Source organism: Bombina bombina, chromosome 5, assembly GCF_027579735.1.
Source record: "Bombina bombina isolate aBomBom1 chromosome 5, aBomBom1.pri, whole genome shotgun sequence".
In the NCBI taxonomy this organism is placed as follows: domain Eukaryota; kingdom Metazoa; phylum Chordata; class Amphibia; order Anura; family Bombinatoridae; genus Bombina; species Bombina bombina.
In genome coordinates, this window is record NC_069503.1 from 38,057,624 (window position 1) to 38,070,276 (window position 12,653).

General features: G+C 35.3%; 1 protein-coding gene across 1 annotated transcript in view; it reads right to left on the minus strand.

The window, feature by feature from the left end:
* Positions 1-12,213, minus strand: part of LOC128659778 (oocyte zinc finger protein XlCOF6-like) — a 237,938-nt gene extending 225,725 nt beyond the window's left edge. Inside the window, exons 1-2 of the mRNA XM_053713353.1 lie at positions 12,093-12,213; positions 10,655-10,929 (exon numbers count right to left, since the gene is read on the minus strand). The gene's annotated coding sequence lies outside the window, so the exon portion shown is untranslated. The remainder of the gene's footprint in view (positions 1-10,654; positions 10,930-12,092) is intronic.
* Positions 12,214-12,653: the final 440 nt, after the last annotated feature.

The window sequence follows — 12,653 nt, forward strand, 5'->3', positions numbered from 1 at the left end:
CACAGGGAAACCTTATACTTTTTTTGGAATTTGTGTTAAATGTAACATCTGATATTTTGTTTAACCAGACCCCTAATCCTCCCACTGTTCAATCTGAAAATGATGAGCGAGTCTGTGGCAGGCATTTTCCCACTAAGAAGAAAGAAAAGATGCAGAGTCTGCTATAAAAAAAAAAAGAGGGAGGAGGGATTCTATAACTTCATAAATCCCCTGACCTTGTCCTGTCCCTTTATATGTTAAGCCCATCCACTCTAAGGCCATTATAAGTTATACAAAACAACTAAAATTAAACCAGTCCTATAAGACAAAAAAACGAGAGGCGCTCTTGGTGCAGCAAGTTCCAAAACAAAAATAGACAGCGAATAATAAATAAAATCCAAATACTCACAAACAAAATTGCACATGCAGTACAATATCGAACAAGCCGAAACTTCTGAGCTGTTCAGCTGATTCACAGTGGCTGTAGCTGATGGTATCCAGAACGAGGCTCCACTTCTGATGCCAATCACCTCTCGGAAATGCCGACAAGGAAATGATCAGCGCTGTAAATACCTGGCGATTAACTCGGGACCCAACCAGGCGGGTCTCACCATCAAAGGGGAATAATAACAAGTCCAGAACGAGACTTAAAATGACAGATACACTTTATTAAAATATATAAAAGTGTTGCTTAGCAACGCGTTTCTTGGCTTAGTGTCGTTTCATCAGGCTATTATTTTGCTTCAAGTCTTGCTCTATTTAAACCCCTTCTAACCTATCGGCGGCATTAAAGTTTGGCGCGCCTCCTATCCCGGCTCCATTCATTGGTTAATACAGCTATGAGCCGGTGTCCAATAAAATCCAACGGTTAAAACACTCCTCTAAAATGTTTCACATCATAATAATAATAGCCGTTGGATTTCTTTGGATAAATATATAATGCTAATATGCTCAGGAAAACCTTGGCATAAGGCGAAGTTTAATACTCGATATACTATAACCAATTAAAAGCAAATGTCACTAAAGAAATGCTTATTCCAAATATTGGAATATAATATTCGCACATAGACAATGTAAATGTTGACATAAAGTAACTAAGGTGCAAATAACCCTTGAATTCAATTTATGCCCTTACAACCCTAATAAAGATAATGCATATACATAAATACACATTCTAAAACCACTGGAATTTTCGCTGGTAAACTCTAAGCTGGTTCGTATAAGCTTATTTCACAATACTTATATCTCAACTAATGAGTGTTAAATTATATAACTTGTTTCACGATTATTCTATCTCAACTATTAAAAATAAATAAAATCGAATTACAATTGTTGTTAAAAAACAATTCATAAATAAAATACATAAAATAAATTGGCATTTGTTATTAGAAAACATAATTACCTAAATAAAATAGCATTTATTATTAGGGAACAAAGTTACCTAAGAAATTATTATTAACACAATGGATATGAGGATACGAGGGATATGAGGATACTAATTGTTCATCCAAGATGTTTTGTTGGCACTATAGATATGATAAAATTCGTCATTCACCCAAATATATTATAATCATGATGAAGTGTATACTGTAAAATATGCCCTTTTATCCTAAATAAGATGAAGTAAAAACTGTTAACTCTTCACTGGTTGTATGTATCAAATCGTGACTATATCTAAAGTTATATATATAATGCAGAAATGGAATAGATGATATATCATAAATGAGTTGTGATTGGTGATGTATAATGTGGTCTAAAACCAAATGACCAAAACTACTTATTGGTGATAAATTAATGCTAAACATAATGTATGTGGTGTGAATAATAAAAAATAAATTAATCAATAACTGATCATAAATGCTCATATAGAGACGTGTATAAGGTAGTGCAGCAACAAGCTAGTGTTCACATATAAGTTATACAAATAACTATATGCTCCTAGTGTTCTAATCTCCTAGTGATGAAGTGGAGGTGTTCGTTATGGCCGGTACCTATAAAGGATTAACTGGGACGTTGTTCCGTACTGTGATAGTGTACCTAAATGAAATGTGAGTGATAACAGGGGGATGGAAGGATCATAAAGGGGAAAGTGAGGATGGTGTGATACTCATAGGTAGTGAATATGTGAAAGGGTAACTCAAAGGGTAATATATCGGAAGAACTAATACTTAAATGTCACTGTGAGGTGAAAAAAGGAAAGGATAAACATATGTTTGATAAATGTATTTAAAAGGCTGCTAGATCCACATTTAAAGTGAAGGTAAAGTTTTATGGAAATGAAAGCAGTATTGTGTTAGTTGTTCAAAATATAGCAAGATCGCTAAGTTTGTATTACATATTACTATATATATCAATATAAAATAAACAGTTTTTCTTTACGTGACCAGCCGATTAAAGCTCCTCCCTCCAGTTATTTCCTGCTTTCTGGTTGTATTACGTATAGAGCGTTTCCACCCGCTCTATACGTATGGTAAATGCGCGTTCTCGATTTTCTTCAATCTTGCGCATGCGCACATTACGCATCAACCTCAATTTGCGCCTGCGCGAGTAAATACTATTACCATCTGTTGCCAATTGTTGCTAAACAAAGTGCGTTCGGGCCAGTTGCTTGAATGAAGGTGATGTGCGCAAGCGCAAAGCTGGAACGAGCACGGCTTATAAGATACAGGAAGTGTATCTAACGCATGCGCATATGAAACAGTTATGCAGTGACGTCAAATGACGGCCGCCTAACGGCCAGACAGATAATTGGATAATAGAACAACGTGACGGCTGCCAAAATTTTTTTTTTAATTACGGGCAGATTACAGAACAAGGAGATTAGAGTTTTCAAAAGCGGATAAAAGGTTAAATATCGATTTTTAAAGAAATTGATGAATTAAACTCACATTAGTTTTAATGCTACTTACATTTGAAAAGTTAGAAAGATGCGAACTTTACCTTCACTTTAAGTTCAATCCCATAGGATGAATAGTTTTTAATTTGTGGATCCAGTATGTCTCCCTTTGTCTCAATCTTGTAAATCTATTATATAGATGTGAGACAGGGATTTCTTCGATGGGAATAATCTTATAACAATTTGGGTCACCTTTATGTTTTGAATGACAATGTTTAATCACGCTATGTGATTTTTTATTCCTAAGGATACTGCAGTAGTGTGCTCGGACCACCTATGGCTGAGGCGTCTGATAGTACGACCTATATACTGAATTCCACATATACAGGATAGCAAGTAAATAACATAATGTGAAGCACAAGATAATCTGCTTCTAATCTTGTAATATTTTTTGTTTACAAAAGAATGGAATACTGTTTTTCTATTTTCAATATGATCACACATCTTACAGTTTTTAATGTTACATTTGTATGCTCCTCTTGTGGGAACTAGGCGATGGTTAATTCTTTCATTGGCTGTCCTATTAACTCTAGTGGTGTTCTTATGTTTTACTATTTTACTTGGGGCTAAGATATTCTTAAAATTTGGTGCTCTTTTGTACACTATAGAGGGTTTTTCGCCTATCAATTCATTTAAGATAGGATCCCGTTTTAAAATTCTCCAATGTTTGTGCAGAATGTTACTAATAAGATTATAATTGCAATTATATTGTGTAATGAATCTAATTTCGGGAGGTTTAGATGTTTCTCCAATAGGTTCCCTATTTCTTTGAAAGTATTCATCTCTATTTTCGATTTTGGCACGATGAAAACTTTGTTCTTTAATACTCGAGGGATAATTCTTTTCTATAAATCTTACTTTCAAAATAAGACTTTGTTTTTCATAGTCAGAAAGTTTACTGCAATTACGCCTAATCCTCTTGAATTGTCCATATGGGACATTCCTTTTCCAAGGATAGTGATGATTACTATGAAAATCCAGGTAGCTATTACTATCAACAGTCTTAAAACGGGTGTAGCTATCTATTCCTCCTACATCATTGAGTGTCAGACATAAATCCAAAAATACCACTGTTTCAGGATGGATACAGCTGGTAAATACCAAACCTTTATCATTACGGTTAAGATGATCAACAAACTCCTGAGCATCTGTACTAGTCCCATTCCGTAAGAAAATCAAATCATCTATAAACCTGCCATAGAACACCAGGTTCGCCGCAAACTCTGGGCGGTACACATATAGCTGTTCAAATTGACCCATATACAAGTTTGCAAAGCTCAGGGCGAACCTGGTGCCCATGGCAGTTCCTTTTACCTGTAAATAAAATTCATCTTGAAAAATAAAATAATTATGCTGTAATATAAATAAAATAAGTTGTAAAATAAATTGTTTTTGAAGCGGAGGTATATACCAATCCTCCTCTAAAAAACTGGATATGGCTTCTACTCCTAAATTATGAGGAATGTTGGAATAAAGGGCTTGTACGTCACAAGTGATCCATCTGGAGCCTGCAGGAACATTTAATCTATTTAATTTCATCAAAAGATCTGAGGAATCTCTAATGTGAGAGTCAAGATTAACTACATACTTCTGAAGGAAGTAATCTACATAGGCCGATGCATTTTCCATCAGGCTACCTATGCCCGCTACTATCGGTCTCCCCGGTGGATTGGTAATATCCAACATTCCTCATAATTTAGGAGTAGAAGCCATATCCAGTTTTTTAGAGGAGGATTGGTATATAACTCCGCTTCAAAAACAATTTATTTTACAACTTATTTTATTTATATTACAGCATAATTATATTATTTTTCAAGATTAATTTTATTTACAGGTAAAAGGAACTGCCATGGGCACCAGGTTCGCCCCGAGCTTTGCAAACTTGTATATGGGTCAATTTGAACAGCTATATGTGTACCGCCCAGAGTTTGCGGCGAACCTGGTGTTCTATGGCAGGTTTATAGATGATTTGATTTTCTTATGGAATGGGACAAGTACAGATGCTCAGGAGTTTGTTGATCATCTTAACCGTAATGATAAAGGTTTGGTATTTACCAGCTGTATCCATCCTGAAACAGTGGTATTTTTGGATTTATGTCTGACACTCAGTGATGTAGGAGGAATAGATAGCTACACCCATTTTAAGACTGTTGATAGTAATAGCTACCTGGATTTTCATAGTAATCATCACTATCCTTGGAAAAGGAATGTCCCATATGGACAATTCAAGAGGATTAGGCGTATTGCAGTAAACTTTCTGACTATGAAAAACAAAGTCTTATTTTAAAAGAAAGATTTATAGAAAAGAATTATCCCTCGAGTATTATAGAACAAAGTTTTCATCGTGCCAAAATTGAAAATAGAGATGAATACTTTCAAAGAAATAGGGAACCTATTGGAGAAACATCTAAACCTCCCGAAATTAGATTCATTACACAATATATTTGCAATTATAATCTTATTAGTAACATTCTGCACAAACATTGGAGAATTTTGAAACGGGATCCTATCTTAAATTAATTGATAGGCGAAAAACCCTCTATAGTGTACAAAAGAGCACCAAATTTTAAGAATATCTTAGCCCCAAGTAAAATAGTAAAACATAAGAACACCACTAGAGTTAATAGGACAGCCAATGAAAGAATTAACCATTGCCTAGTTCCCACAAGAGGAGCATACAAATGTAACATTAAAAACTGTAAGATGTGTGATCATATTGAAAATAGAAAAACAGTATTCCATTCTTTTGTAAACAAAAAATCTTACAAGATTAGAAGCAGATTATCTTGTGCTTCACATTATGTTATTTACTTGATATCCTGTATATGTGGAATTCAGTATATAGGTCGTACTATCAGACGCCTCAGCCATAGGTGGTCCGAGCACTACTGCAGTATCCTTAGGTATAAAAAATCGCATAGCGTGATTAAACATTGTCATTCAAAACATAAAGGTGACCCAAATTGTTATACGATTATTCCCATCGAAGAAATCCCTGTCTCACATCTATATAATAGATTTACAAGATTGAGACAAAGGGAGACATACTGGATCCACAAATTAAAAACTATTCATCCTATGGGATTGAACTTAAATGTGGATCTAGCAGCCTTTTAAATACATTTATCAAACATATGTTTATCCTTTCCTTTTTTCACCTCACAGTGACACTTAAGTATTATTTCTTCCGATATATTACCCTTTGAGTTACCCTTTCACATATTCACTACCTATGAGTATCACACCATCCTCACTTTCCCCTTTATGATCCTTCCATCCCCCTGTTATCACTCACATTTCATTTAGGTACACTATCACAGTACGGAACAACGTCCCAGTTAATCCTTTATAGGTACCGGCCATAACGAACACCTCCACTTCATCACTAGGAGATTAGAACACTAGGAGCATATAGTTATTTGTATAACTTATATGTGAACACTAGCTTGTTGCTGCACTACCTTATACACGTCTCTATATGAGCATTTATGATCAGTTATTGATTAATTTATTTTTTATTATTCACACCACATACATTATGTTTAGCATTAATTTATCACCAATAAGTAGTTTTGGTCATTTGGTTTTAGACCACATTATACATCACCAATCACAACTCATTTATGATATATCATCTATTCCATTTCTGCATTATATATATAACTTTAGATATAGTCACGATTTGATACATACAACCAATGAAGAGTTAACAGTTTTTACTTCATCTTATTTAGGATATAAGGGCATATTTTACAGTATACACTTCATCATGATTATAATATATTTGGGTGAATGACGAATTTTATCATATCTATAGTGCCAACAAAACATCTTGGATGAACAATTAGTATCCTCATATCCCTCGTATCCTCATATCCTTTGTGTTAATAATAATTTCTTAGGTAACTTTGTTCCCTAATAATAAATGCTATTTTATTTAGGTAATTATGTTTTCTAATAACAAATGCCAATTTATTTTATGTATTTTATTTATGAATTGTTTTTTTAACAACAATTGTAATTCGATTTTATTTATTTTTAATAGTTGAGATAGAATAATCGTGAAACAAGTTATATAATTTAACACTCATTAGTTGAGATATAAGTATTGTGAAATAAGCTTATAAGAACTAGCTTAGAGTTTACCAGCGAAAATTCCAGTGGTTTTAGAATGTGTATTTATGTATATGCATTATCTTTATTAGGGTTGTAATGGCATAAATTGAATTCAAGGGTTATTTGCACCTTAGTTACTTTATGTCAACATTTACATTGTCTATGTGCGAATATTATATTCCAATATTTGGAGTAAGCATTTCTTTAGTGACATTTGCTTTTAATTGGTTATAGTATATCGAGTATTAAACTTCGCCTTATGCCAAGGTTTTCCTGAGCATATTAGCATTATATATTTATCCAAACAAATCCAACGGCTATTATTATTATGATGTAAAACATTTTAGAGGAGTGTTTTAACCGTTGGATTTTATTGGACACCGGCTCATAGCTGTATTAACCAATGAATGGAGCCGGGATAGGAGGCGCGCCAAACTTTAATGCCGCCGATAGGTTAGAAGGGGTTTAAATAGAGCAAGACTTGAAGCAAAATAATAGCCTGATGAAACGGCACTCAGCCGAGAAACGCGTTGCTAAGCAACACCTTTATATATTTTAATAAAGTGTATCTGTCATTTTAAGTCTCGCTCTGGACTTGTTATTATTCCCCTTTGATGGTGAGACCCGCCTGGTTGGGTCCCGAGTTAATAGCCAGGTATCTACAGCACTGATCATTTCCTTGTCGGCGTTTCGGACAGGTGATTGGCATCAGAAGTGGAGCCTCGTTCTGGATACCATCAGCTACAGCCACTGTGAGTCAGCCGAACGGCTCAGAAGTTTCGGCTTGTTCGATATTGCACTGCATGTGCAATTTTGTTTGTATTTGGATTTTATTTATTATTCGCTGTCTATTTTTGTTTTGGAACTTGCTGCACCAAGAGCGCCTCTCGTTTTTTGTCTTATAGGACTGGTTTAATTTTCTACTGCTTTGGAGAGAGCTGCTGCTATCTGTATTTCGTCGTGGGATCTGGTATATGGTTTTCTTATGGACATACACTCACTGTGATCTGGGACTTTTTATACACACCAATATTAACATTTGTTGTTACTAAGGTTCTTTTATTATTTTTATCTACATCTCCACAGTGTTTGTTGTGTTTGTTTTTTGACCCGAATATTAACAGGTTGGTTAATTGAATTTATACACGTTAGCATATCTATTATTATTTTTTGGCGCACCTCCTATTTAGTTCCTGATAGTTTTTTCTATTTAGGTATCTAACGGTTTTTTGAAAACAACTAAAATACTCCTTTTAGAATATCCTGAGTTATCCACTTTTGCAAATGGTATGTCATGAGGGGGGTAATTTTCATTCCTGGGTTGCCATAGTTTCTCAAAGGCAACATAGGTGCAGAAAATCAATGTGCCAAATTTCTATGCAGATCCTATATTGGGCCATGTAACTTCCTAAAACCCCATAAAACCTGTGCATAGGGATTATTATTGTACTCATGGGAGACCACTGAACACAAATATGGGTGTATTATAGCAGTAAAAAATATAAGGATGATCTAAATAGAAAAAAAGGCAGTGTTTGTGTGAAAAAAGCAAATAAAAAATATGACCACTAAATTTGACCAGGTTTTGTGACTAAGTGGCTACAAAAAAAGACTAAACATAGTCCTTTTTCAATACCCTGGGTTGTCTACTTTTGCAAATGGTATGCCATGATGGGGTCATTTTCATTCCTGCGCTGCCATACTGTCTCAAAGGCAACAGTCCAGAAAATCATTGTGCCAAATTTCCATGCAAATTGGCAGACTCTATATTGGGCACTGTAACTTCCTGAAACCACATAAAACCTGTGCATAGGGGGTATTGTTGTACTCATGGGACATCACTGAACACAAAAATGGGTGTATTATAGCAGTAAAACATAAAAGGATTATATAAACAGCAAAAAGGCAGTGTTTTTGTGATAAACTAAAAAATAAAATATGAACATTACCTTTGGCCAGATGTTGTGACTAAGTGGCTACAAACAAAGACTAAACATAGTCCTTTTTCAATACCCTGGGTTGTCTACTTTTGTAAATGGTATGCCATGATGGGGTAATTTTCATTCCTGGGCTGCTATAATGTCTCAAAGAGGGCAAAGGCCCAGAAAATGAATGTGCCAATTTTCCATGTAAATGGGCAGATCCCATATTTGGCCCTGTAACTTCTGTAAACCCCATAAAACCTGTACATGGGGGGTGCTGTTGTACTTGTAGGACATTGACAAACACTTATATGTGTGTTTTATAGCAGTAAAACATAAAAGCTTGATAACAGAAACAGCCAAAGTGCAGTGTTTGAGCAAAAAATGCATTAAAAAAATGACCACTACATTTGGCCAGATGTTATGCCTAAGGGGCTTCACAAAAAGATGTGACATGGCCCTTTTGGAATACCCTGGGGTGTCTTCTTTTGAAAATGGTATGCCATGATGGGGTAATTTTCATTCCTGGGCTGCTATAATGTCTCAAAGAGGACATAGGTCCAGAAAATCAAGGTGCCAAATTTCCATGCATAAAGACTGAAATGGGCTGACCCCATATTTGGCCCTGTAACTTCTGTAAACCCCATAAAACCTGTACATGGGAGGCACTGTTTTACTCGTAGGACACTGACAAACACTTATATGTGTGTTTTATAGCAGCAAAACATAAAAGCTTGATGACAGAAACAGCCAAAGTGCAGTGTTTGTGTAAAAAACGCATACAACAAAAATGACCACTACATTTGGCCAGGTGTTGTGACTAAGGGGCTTCACAAAAAGATGTGACATGGCCCTTTTGGAATACCCTGGGTTGTTGTTTTTTTAATTATTTAAATCCAACACAAATACACAATTACACAAAAGGAAAGAAAGAGAAAAGTAAAACAGAACAAAAAATAAATAAAAGCCACGCCTTACAAAGCTGCTTTTAGTCACTTAAATAATAATATGTGTATTCACGCTTAGTTCATGAATTGTTATAATTATCTTAGATTCTTAACCATGCAATGTATTGGGATTTTCACATTTTATACTCAAAAGAGGGAGGGAAAGAGAAAAAAAAAAAAAAAAGGGGGGGGGGGAGAATATCATGACCGCAAATCACTTCCTCCCGCCTCCCACACTGCAAACAATCTTCCCTATAACTAATATTGATCCAGTTATAGCTCTGGAAATTCTTTGTTTGCTATAGCCAGGTCTAGACTCTCTGTACCGCGAAAGGGTAGAATTATCAACAATTGAATTTCTTTAGGAAAACTACTGATTACGTTCCCCCATTTAATCAGGAAACGCTTGATCTGTGCCTCAGAATTTATTGAGGTATCCATCTGTTCCATTATGAGTTGGTTTTTAAGATTATACCTAAATTCCGTCAGATTAGGGGCTTTAGAGGATTTCCAATATTTAAGAATCAATAACCTACCTGTCATTTTACCGTATTTAAGTGTGATGTGTTTTTATGTAGGCCTTTTTTGTGGGTGTCTATAAAAAAAAGTGTTCATCTTTAAATTGGAACTGGATATTATTGATTTTATTAATCCGGTAATTAATCTTGTTCCAAAATTTCCTAACCTTAGGACAGTCCCAGAAGCAATGTTTTAGATCTGCTTTAAACAGTCTGCATTTGGGGCAAGAAGTGCCTAAGTTATCCCATAATGCTTTCATACAAGGTGTAATATACCTGTGATTAATAATTTTCGTGTGTGATTCTCTCCAAGTAGTGGAGAGTGTTGATGCGTCTGCCAGCTTGCAGCTTTTGTGTATCGTTTCAACCGAGACCTTCCACCATTCTGCAATTTTTTTTACATTGTCAGTATCTTTCCAATTCATAACTATTTTGTATAGTGTGGTTATATTATATTTCCCTGCTTTAAAAAGAGTTATCGCAGGATCCACAATTTCTGATGTTGGGTCCTTCTGCAGGTCCTGTAAGAGAGCCTGGAGGAAGTGCCGAGTCTGAAAAAAGGGAAAGAAGTCTTTATTAGAGATTCCGTATTCTTGGATTAGGTCTTGCATTGATCGGCAGTCTCCAGTAGCGTTATCTCTTAACTGCTCTAAGTATATTAGGCGCCTTTGTGCCCAACTATTAAAAATTTTGGAATTTAGAGCTGGCGTGAAATTTGGGTTACCTGCTATAGTCAGGTATTTAGAGAATTTATAAGAGCTATGTAGTTTTTTTTAATAATTTGTGCCAGGCCTGAATTACGTTATAGATAGCAGGCATCTGTTTAATTTTAATTGGGCATTTATCAGGATTACAGTGTAACAGTGCCTTCAAGGAGTATGGCCGTAATAGGGTTTCTTCTGTTGCTAGGTCTGCATAGTAATCTGGACCTGTTAACCAGTCCAGTGCTATTTTTGAAATACAAACCAAGTTATAAATCTCTATATCTGGGAGTGCTAACACCCCATCAAGTCTGGATAATACTAATTTCTCATACGCAATGTCTTTCCTCCCCCCCCCCCCCAGATAAATTGTGTAATTATCTGGTTAAGTATTTTTATATCTGTTTGTTTTATTACAATTGGCAGGTTTTGCATTAGATAAAGGAGTTTGGGAAAAATCACCATTTTAATCAAATTAATTTTACCAAAAAGGTGAAATTTAGCCCAGTTATCTAAATCGAGTTTAATTTTGGGGAGGATTGGGCTAAAGTTTAAGTCATACCACTTCTTACTGTCCTTAGACAATGTAATCCCTAGATATACAAAAGTGGTTTTAGCTTCCTTAAAATGATGTGTCTGAACCGAGTCTTTATGTTTTTTTAGCCAGAAAATTTCTGACTTTAGCATATTTACTTTGTACCCTGAGAATACACTGAATTCTTGTAGGATCTGTATCAGTAACGGGATATTTCTGCCTGTATTAGCTGTCAAAACTAATAGATCATCAGCATACAATAATGTGGAAATTCTCCTCTGTCCCATTTTAATCCCCTCTATTTCTTTTCTTATATATATTACTAAAGGTTCAAGCGCCAAATTAAAAAGGTAGGGGGAAAGTGGGCAACCCTGTCTAGAGACTTTAAAAAGTGGAAAGTTAATAGTGGGGGAGTTATTAATCAAGATGGAGGAATTGGAAGAATTATAAATTAATTTGATCAATTTTAGGAAGGTACCTGCGACTCCAAACCTGGGAAGAGTTGCGAACAGGTGATCCCAGGAAATGGATTCAAAGGCCTTCTCTGCATCAATTGATATAATTGCAGCATCAGGGGTTTTCAGTGATCCGTTCCTATCTAAAAAAAAAATTTTAGGATCAGTTGAAGTCTCCTGAGGTTACATGATGCGTTCCTACCTGGCATGAAACCGACCTGGTCCTTGTGTATAAGAGGACCTATTATTAGCTTGAGCCTTTCAGCAAGAATACTCATAAAAATTTTGTAATCACTGTTTAAAAGTGATATCGGCCTGTATGAGTTTATCTGTTCCGGATCTTTATCTTTTTTTAGGATCAGGACTATTTGTGAGGCTGTGAAGTATCTAGAACAAGGTTTTGCTTCAGAATAATAGCTATTGAAAAGTAGAACCAGTGTCTGGACTATTTTATCTGACAGGATTTTATAGAGTTCTATAGGGATCTGGTCCGGGCCGGCAGCTTTATTCAGTGCTGCTTTCTTTATATCCTTAGTTACCTCATTAGAGGTAATTAGAGCATTTAAAGCCTCTTGTTGGTCCAT